We start from the raw sequence: 12220 nt of genomic DNA, 5'->3' as shown, positions 1-12220 counted from the left end.
TACAGGACACCAGATGGACTGAACCAGAAAAGAAAGTCCCCTTGATACATAATAATCAAAACACTAAATGTATAGAAACAGAAATATAAGAAGATTATTTAAAGTTCCAAGGGGAAAAGACCAAGTACCACATAAAGGCAGACCTATTAAATTACTGAGTAACACCTGACTTCTTAATGGAGACTCTAAAAGCCAGAAGGGCCACAAATTCTAGCAGACCACAGATGCAAGCCCAGGTACTATAGCCAGCAGAGCTTTTGATTGTACAGATGGAGAAAGAAAGACATTCCAAGACAAAACCAAATTTAAGCAATATCTACCTACCAACCCAGCCCTACAGAAGGTGCTAGAAGAAAACCTTCAACCTGAAGAGGTTAACCACAAGGAATAAATAATCTCAGACCAGCAAATCAAAGAGGGGGGTAGACAAGAACAAAATAACAGGAATCAACAAACATGGCCCAATGATCGCTCTCCACATCAATGCTCTCAGTTCCCCAGTAAAAAACAAATCAAAACAAAAACATAGAAAACAGAAAGCATCCATCTGCTGCTTCCAAGAAACACACCTTAACATCAAGCATAACATCACCTCAGGGTAAAAGAATGGAAAAGGATATTTCAAGCAAATGGACTTAAGAAGCAAGTCAGGTATAGCCATTTTAATACAAAATACACTTCAAACCAAAATTAATCAACAGAGATAGGGAAGAGGACTACATACTCATCAAAGGAAAAAATCTACCAAGAGGACATTACAATTTTTCACATCTGTGCACCAAACACAAGGGCACCCAAGTTCATAAAAGAAATACTACTACACCCACTGAAAATGGGAGACTTCAATATCCCACTCTCACCAATAGACAAGTCACCCAAACTGTTGCAAAGTCTATAGGTTACTCTTCATAAACTGACAACAACGTCCTTTTGCTGAAAATAACAGCTACAAGATTCATTGAACATGGGCAAGTCAACTGGGTGCCTATAAATCCTTCAACCCTATTGGCCAGTGTTCTTGATACAGGAAGTTACTCTGCATTCTATCAAAGGAGAAACATAAACATCAACCCAGCTACAAACTCTTCAATGTGCAATAGTGTCCTGCCTGCAAGATACACTAGTACAATGGTGGCACAAAGCCTGTGGGAGTAGTCAACCAATATCTGATTTGACTTAAGGCCCACTCCATGAGATGGAACCCATATCTGACACTGCTTGGGTGGCCAAGAACCTGAGACTGGATAGCCCAGGGACCTAGGGGAAAATAAAATACTACTGTTCTACAAAAGGAACATAGCAATAAAATGACTTCTAATGACATTTTGCTATAGTCATAGATCAGTGTCTTGCTCAGCCATCATCAGAGAAGCTTCCTACTATAGCAAATGGAACAAATACAGAGCCTCAGAGAGAGATAATATGCAGAGAGTGAGAAACCTTGGAACACTCAGTCCTAAAAGCGATGTCTTTATCAAATCCCTTCCGTCATGGTTCGGGAACCCTGTAGAAGAGGAGGCAGAAAGAGTATAGGAGCTAGAGGGAATTGAAGACACCAAGGAAAGAAAGCTTCTAAACATAGCAGGAAGAATTCACAGGGACTGAGGTAGCATCAACAGAGTCTGCACAGGTCAGCACCAGATGGGGGTCCTACAGCTGAAAAGATAAGTGGACACAAGCCCCCATCCTTAACCCAGAAGCTATCTCCAAATGATAACCACTTGCAAATGAAAGAGTAGTTTTCTCCAAGGAAGTCTCACTGCGGAAACAAGCTACTCTTAAGGGTAGGCTGAGGGCCAACAGAAAACGAATTCAATGGCATATTTGGAGGTTCCTTGTCTCATAAAGTTGTGTCAGGGATTAAATTTTTTTTTTAATTTTTCTTATTTGACTGTTTTACCCTAAAGGTTTTGTGTATGTAGTATGGATTCTGGTTTTGGGTTCTTACAGGATTCCTGAATGTCTGAACGCATGGGTCTCTGCATCTATATTTCCTGTCCCAGCTCTTGGGCTCTTCTGTCTGATTATTCTTTCCTATTCTGATTCGTTTATCATATTATACTTTATTTTATTTTAATATTATTTCTTAGATGTTTGTTTTCTGTTGAGAGACAAAAATGGGGAGGATCTGGATGGGAGGGGAGGTGGGGAGGGGTTGGGAGGAGTAGAGGTAGGGGAAACTGTAATCAGGATAAACTGTATGAAAAAAAAAGCTATTTTCAATAAAAGTAAAAAATCAGGTAACTATATTTCAGCTTAGCTGTTTTCCACTGTGGTGCTATGATTTTATTTATGTGTTACACACTTTCTGAGAAGAGATCTAAACTGTTTTTCTATTGCTGCTATAAAAAATTGCTAAAATTTGAATGGCTTAAAACTACAAATTATGATTATGCCTGTCGATGACCCCACATCCATGCATATACAGGCAACACAAATGAGGTTATAAAAAAAAAGCATGTAGGGAATGGGTTTGGGGATGCTGTGGAATATATCTGAGAGGAATTAGGAGGATGTGAGTATGATTAAAAAACACATTGTATGCACATATAAGATTCTCAAAGAATTTTTTAAACATTAAGCAAAGTTATATCTTACTCTTGTTTTCTGGGATTTTTCCCAAGACAAGGTCTCACTATACAGCTCTGGCTGTCCTGGAACTCGCTCTGTAGACCAGGCTGGCCTCAAACTCACAGAGATCCACCTGCCTCTGTCTCCCAAGTGCTAGGATTAAAGTGTGTGCCACTATACCAGGCATCTTACTCTTTTAGATCAGAAATAGGACAGAATGTTTACAAGGATAAAACCAAGATGTCCACTGGGCTATGTTTTTTCTAAAAGCACTCCAGGAGAACCTAGTTCCTTCTTCCTTGCCTTTAGAAAAGTATTTATTTATGTGGTGGTCAACCATGGCAAGACACATGTGTGGAGGCAGAGGACACAGCTCAGGAATCGGTTCTTGCTTTCTGCCTTAGTGATGCAGGATCTCTCTCATTTCTGCCCTCTGCACACTCTAGTGAACTATCCTGAGCTTTCTGGGATTCTCTTATGTCTGCCTCCTGTGGAAGCATTATTCCGCCCTATATAAATTCCATTGAGTGCCTAAAGGGTACAGGATACAGACAGTGAGATGCCCTACAAACACTGGGGTACTCTGTGTTTGCCTGGTCCTGGATCTCCTGCCAAAGGATGCTGGCCTCATTCTAGATACTATTCCAGCCAGATGTTCCAGAAGCTCTGTAAGTAGCACATCCACTCCCCACTTTCTCACCTGGGCAAGTCCTTCTGCAGACCTCCTCACTCCCGTGGGACCTCTCTGCTTGCCTGCCTGACACAGGTCTCCCCAGCATTTGCCTCCAGCTTATTGCTGGCTGTTGTTATTTTACTTCTGCTTTGAGCCTGAGTGAGTAGAAGATGTTATTGAAAAGCATTGGTGACCTGGGTATTTAACAAACACTGGACTGATTTTTACCATTAAAGGACCCCCGGATGTGACAACTGCATTCTGTTAGTGACTACATTCACTTTCCTAAGAGATCTTTGCTCCTAAAAATAACAAGGCATAGAGGGTCACATTGTGGACTTTGCTTCTAGTGGTTAACATCTGGGCAGTGTGAGTAGTAACCCCCCCCCCACACACACACACTCACAAGAAGAAACCATGCATCTGGATCTCAGGTCTTCAGCATCCTCCCTCAGCCCTGCCTTGTAGGCTTGACAGTTACTAAAGCCTCAATGGGGGTTGGAACTTCCAGGTCAAAGCTGGAATGGCTACCCACTATAAGTAAGTGATACTTTTTCTCTTGATAATCAACATTAGGGGTCAGTTTGTTTTCTATCTCATGGAACTGGAACAAAAACAAATTTAAAGTCATCCACAGAAACGAGTTCACTGAACATTCTTTCAGCACATTGTTAAAATTTTAATTGCACCTTAACTCTGTTCTTCCAAGCTGTATGATCTAGGAGATTTTTATAGTAATAAAAACTTGAAACCAAGAGTGGCTTGAGGTAACAATTTCATGGGGTCTACCAGATAACTCTCGTTTGTGGTATTTTTTCCTATGTAATTGAACTAGAAGAAAATGCATTTGTTTTTTCAAATATTTCCCCCAACACCTTTTGAGGGATTGGAATGTATTCCTCTTACAGAGTCTGAGGCCAAAAGATAGATTTCATTTCTGAGTTGGCAACCAAAGGAAGAAGATGGTTGTGGTGTCAGGGCACTGGGTGCCATGTAAGGATAACAGCAGCCTCTCTGTTTTCTGAAGAACTTTGAATATAGGCCAGCAAGATGGTTTCCCAGGTAAATGCACTTGCCACCAATCCTGATGGCCTGAGTATGGTCACACACACACACACACACACACACACACACACACACACACACACACCTCTGCCCCCAAGATCAACATGGGGAAGAAGAGAACAGACTCCTTAAGTTTCCTACATGTGCACCCACATCCCCCACATACACCGTAGATAAGTAAACAAACAAAAATGTTTAAAAGTTAATTAATTCTGCTTTGTGTGTGCATGCCTATGCGCACACACACACACACACACACACACACACACACACACAAAGAGAGAGAGAGAGAGAGAGAGAGAGAGAGAGAGAGAGAGAGAGAGAGAGATGCACATAAACCAAGTCAGGCTTAGCATCCACTAGATCACATCCTGGAGCACGTCCTTTTCATCAGGCAAGAGTGTGCACAAGTGTGCAGGGCAACACCTGGCAAGTCAGCACAGATTCTTTTCCTTGACATTGGTCTGGCTGGAGTGCTTGGGCCCAGAGCAGTCCTGCTACAGGTGCTGAAGTCTCGCCCTATGCAGCTCTCATACTGATGGGTGGGATGAGTCACAAATGTCTGTCAAGGCTGCCTGTGAGAAGCCTCTCTTCTGGAAGCTTTGCCAGGCTGGCTCATCAAAAGAGCTCAGCATCACCCAGTGGGTGGGATGCCGGGTGGGGGTTGGGGGCGGGACTAAGCAACAGAGGACTCCAGCGAAGGGCTAGCACTGGCTTTGCATGGAAAGAGCTTGATGACACATTAGTGGATTTCTGCGAACAGTCAAAGCAGTTTTTCTTGGTATTGTCTTATTGTCTTAATTACTTTCTCTTCGAAGAGGGAAAAAACCAGCGAGTGGCAACAATTAACTTGCATTGCCAGTTTTTCTTATTTCTTGAATTCATCTCACAAACAAAGCATATTAATATAATGTGTTAGGTTTATTCATTTTGGTATCTTCAGAGATGTACAAACACTGCCCAAGAGGGGACATGGGTGGTTTCTCTCTCTCTCTCTCTCTCTCTCTCTCTCTCTCTCTCTCTCTCTCTCTTTCTGTGCAAAGTTTTATGTCTATTGACACAATTTGTTTTACTTTGGGTGGTCATTTTCACATAGCACCACATACTATATAGAAATGAGCATGCCAACTTGTGTTGCTCTGAGCTTGCTTAAGGTAGTGTGTGCCTCTCCCACGGAGACGATGAGGAACTCCTGCAAAGAAAGTTTCAAAGGAGACCCATGTGTTCTTCTTGTTTAGCACTGTCCCTTAAAGGGTGCTGTTTATCTGCCTAGTTCTGATTTATTGTCTTTAAAAGGGGAGAGTGGTGTACTTTCCCTTTCTTTAAAAAGTGAATAAAAAGCAAAAAAGGTGCATTTTCTGGTTCCTCTGTTTTATTTAATTAATACTTTGATAAAGGACAAGTATTCTTACTTCCTTTAGCAATATTTAACCAGTTTCAGTTGTTTATACTATATGATTATATATAATATAATATAATATAATATAATATAATATAATATAATATAATATAATATATATATACATGTATCTGAATTATATGTGTGTGTGTGTGTGTGTGTGTACAGATGGAAGGGATATTCTCAAGAAAACTCAGCTCATGGTATTCATGTCCAATTGCTTTTTGGACCAAGCTGTGCCTACAGCAAGAAGGTGGTGGGAGATGACACCAAACGGGGCTTGAAACTGACCTCTCTCAGCTCTCCTCCCCATCATCTAGATTCTGACCCTCCCATTTTCAAATGCTGGAATCAAAAACCTCCCAGGGTAAGAGACAGAGGAATTGCATCGCATGGCCTCTAAGGAGGCAACCTCAGCTATCCCCCACAAGCCATACACCCTAATGAAACTAACAATTTCCTGTGAAGGGTAAAACTCGAAACTACTCTTGGGATTAATGAAAAATTAATTTATTGGGTTGCTCTGGCTTTCATCTGGGTGAAAATGACCCAGGAGAACACACACCTGGATTTACTGTTAGCAAATTCAATCCAGCATTTTTATGCCCTAGGAAATAAGCAAGGATATCTGAGATGAAGCCCTCTGGCAAAGCCTTTAAACTCCACGGGTAATGAGAGAAGCGAAGTTCAGTGGCCCAGATCCTGAGAAACGAGGCTCCCTGGGATGGGGATGTGACTGGGACTTTCTGCTCCGGTAGTGCAGAACTCTTTGAACACCATGACATAGGCAGCAAATCCGAAGAATTCTAGTTCCGTTTGGACTTTGGCTGACCTCATCCTCCCCATGAGCTGTTCAAGGCTTTCTGTGTTTCCAGGAGGTCCTTGTGAATACAATGGTGAAGAGGGGTTTTCACTTTGCATCTGCCTGAGGAGCTCTGGGTGGGCTCACTCTGAAGAATGGATCTGTGCTCTGGGGATGGAGCTGCTGGCATCCTTGGGAGCAAGAGAATGAGTGTGGGTGTGAGGTGCTGTGGGGTGTGGGTAGGGGCTCTAAAGAAAAGTATGTGAAGGGCTTTGTTAGCATAGCCACAGTCCCTCACCAAGTTTGGGGACCATGAGAGTCTATCCTTTAAGGGGTGTATGTACTGGTCACAGATCTGGCTGTATAGTCCCCCCAAAAGGGTAAAGTCCTTACATGTTCCCCATAGAAGGAATATCACTATAACTCCTGAATGGGACTGAGTTCTTAGTTTCCCAGAGGACTCCTCTCCCACAGGAGGCTCTCAAGAATGCTGCTGACCCCAAATGGCCACTGAATCTCTATCTGCAGCCTCTACTGAGACCACCATGACTCAGAACCCTGCAAAGACCCAAACTGTGCCATGTTGGGAGACTATAGACCCAGCCCAGGGGAATGTCTCCTCGGGCCATACCATTCCATCAAGATTTGGAGTCCAGCCTGTGCCCTACAGGTGCTCTGGGTGGTCTCTGGACCCCTATGAGGGGGGACCAGAACATGTAACATTTTGGCTTTGGTGCTGCTCTGCAGGCCCGAGACCAGAAGATAGCTGGGGACCTGGAGGCTGCAAGGTACTATGGCTCCAAAGTGAAGTGCTACAGCATCCTGGCTCCAATGTGGACATTGGTGCCCCCATTGCTGCTGCTCCTCGGGCTGGTGGTGACTGGAGCCCTGACCTATCCCTGCTGGCCAAAGACTCTGCGGCTTTCTTCATCACCAAGTTTGATGAGGAGGACTATAGCTCCAAGCCTGTCCTGAACCAAGGACAAGGATGCCAGGTCACTGACCCCAGCTGCCCAACACCAGCTCCCGGGAATTATAGTCTACCACAGCTCCTTGGTCCCTGCCCAACCATGATTCCAGAGGCCACCCTCTTGTCCATCATAAGTATTCAACACTAACCCTCTCAGACTCTTAGACTTTACCTCTAACCTAGAGGGTCCTCAGCACCTGGCTTTGTCCCTTTTTCCCCAACTTACCAGGCTGAGCCTCCATTCATGAGTGGAAGATTCCAGACATGTGTGGGCTCTACCTTCTTGGCGGTAGTTATGTAGGGGGCCCCAGCACCAAATCCTCTGGCCAGCTCCTTCTCATGCCTGGCCTTCAAATGTCAGTCGTGGGTCGGGCCTTTTCTGACCAGCTATGTTCTTGCCAATGGAACCTGAAGGCATCATCTGTAGTGGCTTCTTGTTCAGTAACAGCTTCTATGGTATCACTTTCATGGCTCCTTCCTCATGTGAGAAATACAACAATTATGAATACACTGGTCTTTAGAGATTGGTGATGCAGAAATACTATCTATTATTTTATCAATTGAATCACAGGGGCTGTCTGAGGGCCTGTAATTTGTGACACTGAATGCAATCCAATCAGTTCTCCTTACAAGGATAAATTTGCTCTTCAACTTCCTGGGAAGCCTTTGGGTGAAACTCAACCTTTGGACTCATGGCTCCTTTGGCCAAGCGATGAGTTACATGCTCATAGGTCCTGTTCTTGTGCTTACGTCACTCTGAGGAGCTGGGGAGCTCTTCCTGCCCCTTGTGTGCCCTATCCTCACGCACCCAGCATCTCCACTCCTTCAGATTTCCACATTGAAAACAGTCCCTGAAGTTTCCCGCCTCCATGAAACCTTTCTAGAATCTCCATATGCAGTGGCAAGATGGCCCAGTGGGTAAAGGTACTGGCCACCAAACCCCAGAGGCAGGTGGTGCAAGGAGAGAACCAACTCTTTCAAGTTGTCCTCTGACCTCCATACTCTGTTTCTGCACACTCATGTGCATGCACACACACGCACACTAAACAAATTCTTGTAAAAAAAAAAAAAAGAAAAATCTCCATTTCTTTGTGTTCTGTTGGCTCAGTCCAAGCTTCTTTGAAGCCATGTCAGAACAACTGAGAGACATGACTTGATTTTTGTGTGCACATTGCTGTGCCTTTGATTTAATTTGTGCTTTGTGCCTGATCCAGATTGGTAGAGAGGGTAGGGAAGTTTTACGATGTCGCCATGAAGTTGAGAAGCATAAGTTCTGCACATAGTGGATGATATTAATGGAATCTGCTGGGTGAGTTGGGGGATTGGACTTAGGCTGGCAGAGAGGAAATGAGACATGACTGTTTGAGGGGAGGAAGGAGACAAGGCTACTTTCCCTAGCTATATTCCATCGAAAGTGCCTGTTGAAATGCTTTGGTGGTTCAAAGCCCTGGTAATAGCATCTGACAGATATCTGACCATTTCCTGCTTCGGGCTCTGAGTCAGGTTCTTTAAGGACATATGTCGTACAGACCTCAAGGTACACTTACAGAGGAATTTCATCTCTAAACAAATAAAGTCTCCAAGAATAAAACCAAGTAAAACCCTGTACCGAAGGCAGAAAAGCCAGTCTCTTAATGCTTGATTGAAACAGCTCCCACAGCACAGGGAACATTTGGTTCAATTCTTTCTCTGGAGGAATAAGAGCCAGTTGGGAACTTAATTACAGTATCATTTTGTCAAATTCTGTAACACTTTACATGTAGGATTACATAGACCTCACCTGGGACCTGAGAACTGAGAGGCATTGGGGGAGAGAGGCAAACGCTCCATCAGTCTTCACGGACAAAGGAGAACTTGTGTTATAAGCATTCAGGATTACAGAGGGAAAGGCGTTTTCTCCATTCTCATGCACACAGAGGCATAATCCGACCCAGGTATAACCCAGCCGTGAATAAAGAGGTGCTTTCTAACAGGCTTTCATTGCGTTCATCTGGAATTCTGCCCCTCCTTGCAGTTGGGGGATTTAATTAATCCTCACCCAGAGGCCAGTCTCGTCAAGGCAAATGCCATAGAAGGGCAAAGAATCACCTGAATGTGGGTTATAGCTAGATTCTGCCAGCTTCTCTTTTATTACTATTTCCTATTGTTTAAAGAACTTTGCTGAACGATTGGATTGTATTTGTGCCTTGGGGCTTCTTAGAGCAATTGGAAAATACATTCTAGAATAAACCACATGATTATTAAAATGACTTCAAACAGTAGGAATCTTATTTTCAAAGGAGCTTGGAATGCCTGTATTTACTCATATTTCAGCCCTTAATTATTCATGTTCCATATTTTGAGAATAAAATATATAAGGATGTGTTCGAGTCTAAAAAGGCTCCAGAGTTAAAGGTTTGGCTGCCTGCTGTTGGACCTCTGCAGTGGTACTGGAAGGTTTTAACTGCATCAGTGGTTTGATCTATTGATGGGATCCAGGGGAATAGGCTAGTTAGGAGGTAGGTTTTGGTGGGAGCTTGTCCCTCAGCACTGCCTAGGACTCACATCTTTCTCTATCTGCTTGCTGGCTGCCTTGGGGCAAGAAGATTTCGCTATCATGTTTTTCTCTTACATTTTTGTTTCAACATAAGCAAACAATGACAGAGCCAACATAGCTCTGAAACTCCTAATATCAATAAATATTTCCTCCCTTAGTTGACCTTTTGTCTGACAAAAAAAGTAACTGTAACAGACTATGGCAGTGGTAATTGCCACCAAGAAATACTGGTAAGAAGTCCTAGCTGATGTCCTGGCTTGGATTCCGTTGCTGTGATAAATATCACGATTCTAAGCAACTCAGAGAGGAAACAGTTTATTTATTTGGCTTACAGGTTAGATACGATCCATCACTGACAGAAGTCAGGACATGAACTGAAGTAGAGGCCATGCAGGAATGCTGCTTACTGGCTTGGTCCCAGACTCACATTCAACTATCCTTCTTATACCGCTTAGGCCTACCTGCCCAGGTATGACACTACATCCAGTGGGCTGGGCCCTCCTGTATTAATTAGCAATCAATGAAATGCCCTTACAGACTTGCCACAGGGCAATCTGATGGAAGTAAGTCCCCAGTTGAGATTCACTTTTCCTATGTATGTCAAGTTAAAAACCAAGATTAACCATCACAGGTGAGCAATAGCTCCCCTGGACGTTTGACTGTTTTTCTAACCTGTCACAACAGGAGGGGACCAGGGAGCACAGCTGAAGAGAATAGTCTAAAAAGCTGCCTATACACCAGCATGCTGGTGCATATTCACCATTACAGTACTCAGGAAGTGGAGGTAATATGGTCAGAACTTAAAGGTCATTCTTGCCTACATAGTAAGTTTAAGACCAGTCTAGGATGTATGAAACTGTCTCAAAAAGAAGGAAGGAAGAAGGAGAAGGAAGGAAGGAAGGAAGGAAGGAAGGAAGGAAGGAAGGAAGGAGGGAGGGAGGGAGGAAGGAAGGTTAAGAAAGAAAAAAGTTGTCTGGCAACTTGTTTGGATAAAACACACTCAAATATTAAGTATATATTAAGAAAAAAGTAAGGTTGGGAACTTAGCTCAGTGGTAGAGCACTTGCCTAGCAAGCACAAGGCCCTGGGTTCTGTCCTCAGCTCAAAAAAAAGAAAAAAAAAAGGAAAAAGTATATATTAAGAACTTGGAAGGAAAGGAAATTAAGCATTAAAGCCTAACTTTTAATCACATTCAGGTATTTAATACATATCTTTTCTTCCCCCTCTTTTCTAATTAATCTTATTCTTCCATTTCCATTTCTTTCATCTCTTTATATAATCTGTCATGGGTATATTTCAGTCAAAGTATTTATCGAACCTTTTGTTTATAGCTAGATAAATACTGGCTACAGAAAGGCATTTTGTCATGAAAACACAAATTAGCTTGCTCAGGTAAGGTACTGGGCCATAATGAGTTGTGTACTCACAGTCAAACTACCAGAGTTCTGGTTCTAGCCCAGCAATGAGCTACAGGCCTTACCCTCCCAGCACCTCAGTTTCATCAGTTAAAAAGATAACATGGCAGTTGAAATATTTCTGTGTTTCTCAAGGAATTGGTACTTGAAGTGAGATAAACATGGAAAGGGCAGCGCATAGGAAGGTGGAGTGTGAGTGACGTAAGAGCAGTGTTGACTTTGACATTGGTGTGTTACTTCTTCCTGGAACTCTACCACGCACATAGTAACAGCTAATACTTGTGTCTCAAGCACTGAGGCAAGTGACTTGCATTACTCATTTATTTATGCAATTAGCAGACACTGACGATATTATTTTCCTCTATAGGAAAGAAAGACATTAAGAGGCAGCCTAATGGTCCAAGAGCACATAACTGGCAGTGGCACCCATGGGGGGTTGAATTTTGCCCTATATGAAAAGGAAATATCCAAGTCTGACTCCTGGCTTGGGGGATGTGACCTTCTTTAGGAAAAGGCCTTTGTGTAAGTTGAGGACCTGGAGTTGATGACGTCATACTCACGAGAGAAGGTACACATGTGGGAAGAGTGTCTCAGGGAGATCACGTCACGCCTCCAAAAACCTACAATCGTCTGAGGCCCCTGGGAGGTAGGAACAGAAGGAAAGGTTCCTCCAGCACCATTGCTTCGGATCTGTAGCCTCTAGAATGTGAGAGAGTGCATCTACGGTGTTTCAAGGCACCAACTTTTGGGTAATTTGTTAGAGTAGCTGAAGACAGCCAAGGTGGGCCA

This window comes from Onychomys torridus, chromosome 9 (assembly GCF_903995425.1).
Source record: "Onychomys torridus chromosome 9, mOncTor1.1, whole genome shotgun sequence".
Taxonomy (NCBI): Eukaryota; Metazoa; Chordata; class Mammalia; order Rodentia; family Cricetidae; genus Onychomys; species Onychomys torridus.
This window is presented reverse-complemented; position numbering follows the sequence as displayed.